At 38.7% G+C, this 4,527-nt stretch overlaps 1 non-coding gene across 1 annotated transcript; it reads right to left on the bottom strand.

Moving 5' to 3' along the window:
• Nucleotides 1-2,213: 2,213 nt before the first annotated feature.
• trnal-aag (transfer RNA leucine (anticodon AAG)) lies at nucleotides 2,214-2,295 on the bottom strand. Its single transcript has one exon. It is a non-coding gene; the product is annotated as a tRNA-Leu (tRNA).
• Between the last annotated feature and the right edge of the window lie 2,232 nt (nucleotides 2,296-4,527).

Here is a 4,527-nt window from a genome sequence, read left to right as displayed (position 1 = left end):
GGCACTTTAACTTTCAGCGTGCGACTTCACAGTGAAATGGTTGCTTACAAACCTTCCCAACGAGTTAAAAAAATAATAAATACATTATTTTCATGTACAAAAACAGCACAAAGGTCAATAGCATTTCGCTACACCCGCAATAATAGTGTATGTTACCCATAGCATTTGTTTTGACCGTTAAACGGGTGTGGTGTAAAAGCAGGAAGTTGGCTACAAGACCCTCGTCTTAAATGTTTAATTGTATATAACTCACCGGATTCATTGTAGATTCTTCCGTTATTGTCGATTGCAGAGTTCAGGCGAAGTTAACCAGATGGGAATGTTTATGTCTAGTCTACTGATATTGTAGATTAGGGAGGTAGATATCCGAGACGTTATATTTCAACATGTGGCTCTCTGCCCAAAATCACAAGACAAAAGAGCCGAGGCTCCGCCTTCACTTCCGGTGTTGTGCAGAAAAGCCCGCCTACTCAATTCTTCATTGCTGCAACTTGCTTGCTAGTTGAGGTTTCTGCTCTTCACTCCGTTGTCAGTTCAGCCTCCATTTCACTGATCTTAGTAGCAGAAAGTATTTTATATGTTTGTTCTTCAAGGCAGCTGTCGATGATCACGTAGGCTTCATTTGATTTCTTATGGCGGTTTGATCGCGGGGGAGGCACTAGTAATGTCTGCAGTTTTCGGTTTGGCTATTGTTTCAAGTTTATTAGTCTATTAATACATCTCTTCGCCACAATCCGTCATCTCTCCCATGTCTTATCGACTAGTAGTTGTTCTGAAATGTTTATTGCTTGCCTACATTTGACTCCCTCCTCTGTTTAATATAACACACATACATTAATTATTAATTTCGGTTGCCTATTCTGACGTGAAGTTTGTTTCTATAGAAAGTATTTGACTCTTGTGACAATAGGAAATTAGAAGGGGGCATTTTCTGCCTGCTGAAATTCATGTATTTTAGTGGCCATCTCGTCAGAATTGGATCAAAGATAAACATTTATATGGTCTTTCAAGTTTTTTTTATATACAATTATATTAAAGTAGAAATTGAACATACAATGTCAGGAATTGCTGACTTATTACATGTTGTTGTGAATGACAGGCCTGAATCTAGAATGTATTCATACCCCTTGACATTATTCCACATGTTTTGTATACAGGCCTGATTCAGAATGTATTCAACCCTGACTTATCCACATGTTGTTGTATACATGAGGTAGCATTTTAAAAAATCATGTTAAACACTATCATTGCACACAGAGGTGAGTCCATGCAACTCATTATGTGACTTGTTAAAAAAGCAAATTTTTACTCCTGAACTTATGGAGGACATAACAAAGGGGTTGAATTACTAATTGACTGAAGACAGTTCAGCTTTTCATTTTTCATTAATTTGTTTTAAAAAACTTAGAAACATGATTCCACTTTGACATTTGTGGTATTGTGTGTATGCGTGGTGTAATGTACTTAAGTAAAAATAAGTATTGTTTTGGGATATCTGTACTTTACTATTTATATTTTGCCAACTTTTATTTACTTCACTATATTCCTAAAGACAATTACTTTTTACTCCATACATTTTCCCTGACACCCAAAATACTCGTTACATTTTGACAGGAAAAATTGTCCAATTCACCAACTTATCAAGAGAACATCCCTGGTGATCCGTTACTGCCTCTGCTCTGGCGAACTCACTGAATTAACACAAAAGCTTCACTGTAATTATGTCTGAGTGTTGGAGTGTGCCCCTGGCTAACGTCAATAAAAAAAAGAAAATTGTGCCGTGTGGTTTGCTTACTATATTAATTTGAAATGGTTTACACTTTTACTTCTGATACTTAAGTACATTTGAGCAATTCCATTTACTTTTGATACTTAAGTACATTTAAACCCAAATACTTTTAGACTTTTACTCAAGTAGTATATTACTGGGTGTCTTTCACTTTAACTTGAGTCATTTTCTATTAAGGTATCTTTACTTTTACTCAAGTATGACATTTGAGTACTTTTTCCACCACTGTGTGTACGCCAGTGACAAAAAAATCTAAATGTAATCAAKTTGAATTTCAGTTATTTTTTTACCTTTATATAACTAGTCAAGCCAAATTCTTATTTACAACAAACCCTTGCMAAACCMGGACGACGCTGGATCAATTGTGCGCCACTCTATGGGAATCGCACTGAGATGCATTGTGACGCTCGGGAGCCAAAATWWCTGGCAGCGGCGGGATTCGAACCCGCGCCTCCGAAGAGACTGGAGCCTTAATCCAGCGCCTTAGACCGCTCGGCCACGCTACCGTTAAATACCATTAGGTTGAAGATAATCTATATCCATGAAAACCGGATGTTTCCGTTTTTTTACCAACACCATAGAGGGTGATATTGTATCAGTAAGAAGTGTGGTAAAAAACGTACTGAAATGATTTGTTATGATATTGTTTGACAGAATCCTCTTTGCGTTACCCAATGCAGCCAGCAGATGGCGATGTGAGGAGGTCTGCTGTACGGAGCAAGAAGCTCTGGGGCTGAACATTGTCGTAAAAGAGGAGGTTATTTACAGTGAAAGGAGAGGAAGAAGCTTTCCGAATGAAAAAGGAGGAAGAGGAGGCTATCACATTGAAATAAGAGGAGGATGTTATAGTGAAAGAAGAGAATGAAACTTTAGGAGTGAAAGAGGAAGAGGGGATACAGGCTGTCACAGTGGAAGAGGAGGTAGAAGCTTTCAGAATGAAAAAGGAGGAAGAGGCGGCTGTTTCAGTGAAACACAAACCTTTTTGGGAGGAAGACGAGGCTGTCTCAATAAAATAAAAGGTAGAAGCCGTTCTGGGAGTGAAAGAGGAGGAGACAGAATATCTGATTAACACCAGTGAGTACTTTCTAAAAACAACAATGTGTGGTTTTAAAGGGGCATTCTACTGAAGTTCTACACTTGAATATGTTGTTCAGTACTGGAGGAAATGTTAAAGGGGCAATCTGTAATTGGTACATGCATTTTTTTACTTTTAAATGATTGATACTTTATTATCCATTTACATCTAAATGAATTTAGTTTAGTCAGCGGGTGAACATCTTTACACACTGGGTGCTGTCTCCCAAGCTGGGCTCACTTTCTCAGAGGAAGAGAACATTTATATTTTTCTGGATAGGCCAGAAAATGTGACACGTTACTCCCTATGTAAACGTGGGTGTGAAACCTGCCAGTTGAAGTCAGCTCCGCTGAGAGAGTGGAAACAGAGAGCAGAGAAATGGGGCTTTCTGCCAAAATAAGGTACGGGAACTTATGAAATTCACCCAGCGCTTTGTACCCACACAATGTCACCGGAACCAGTCCACAACTTCACGTTTAAAAAGCAGAGGAGAAGTCCAAGAAACTGATGGCACATAAGAGTTGTAGCCATTGATTCTTGAAGAATATAACTTCTAAATGCCCAACGACCTTAGTTCAACGGTCATACCCCATCTGAACCCAATATATACTGAGTGTAACAAAACATTATGAACACTGCTCAACTTTCATTTCCCATCAGACCAAAGCCTGTTTAACTCCACTACTATGTAGTGGGATAGAGGAGTTAGTGAGCTCACTTTGGTCAATTCTGAATTCGACTCACTGAATTCAACTCAGGATAAATGTTGAAGGTTATTTGTCACATGCGCCAAATACAACAGATGTAGACCTTACCATGAAATGCTWACTTACAAGCCCTTAACCAACAATGCAATTCAAGAAATGGAGTTAAGAAAATATTTACAAAATAAACTAAAGTAAAAAATAAAAGACAAAAGTTACACAATAAAATAAAAACAAGGCTATATACAGGGGGTACTGGTACCGAGTCAATGTGCAGGGTACAGGTTAGTCAGGTAATTTGTACATGGAGGTGTATTTTAGTCAATGCCACTCCGACATTGCTCATCCCAATATTTATATATTTCTTAATTCCCTTCTTTTACTTTTAGATTTGTGTGTATTGTTGTGAATTGTTAGACACTACTGCACTGTTGGAGCTAACAAGAACAAGCTAGAAGAAGGAAGGTAGAAGGAACACACGCATTTTCTCTACACCGGCAATAACATCTGCTAAATACGTGTACGTGACCAATAACATTTGAAGGAGTGCAAAGTCGTTTGTGCACATGCGCACTTCACAGAGGAGGCGTTCCCTAACGGAAAATATGCAAATGCACCAAATGGGATCTCGCTAACTCCTGCTTGACTTTGTCCACCTCCTGTTTTGTTCTGCCCAATATGCTTCATTTACTCCCACTGTAAACGACACCGATTAGCTATTTTGGGTTGGTTCTATATACAGTATCTTTGGTTATACCATAGATACAGTACTAGCCAGATGAGAGCTAACGCTGGCTAGCTAGCTAACCAACCAACTAGCTCGCTAATCAACTAGCTAGCTAACCAACCAACTAGCTAGCTAATCAACTAGCTAACCAACCAACTAGCTAGCTAATCAACTAGCTAACCAACCAACTAGCTCGCTAATCAACTAGCTAGCTAACCAACTAGCTAGCTAA

Source organism: Salvelinus sp. IW2-2015, unplaced genomic scaffold (genome assembly GCF_002910315.2).
Source record: "Salvelinus sp. IW2-2015 unplaced genomic scaffold, ASM291031v2 Un_scaffold694, whole genome shotgun sequence".
Taxonomy (NCBI): Eukaryota; Metazoa; Chordata; class Actinopteri; order Salmoniformes; family Salmonidae; genus Salvelinus; species Salvelinus sp. IW2-2015.
The sequence above is the reverse complement of the archived record's forward strand: the minus strand, read 5'-3'. Positions and strand labels throughout refer to the sequence as shown.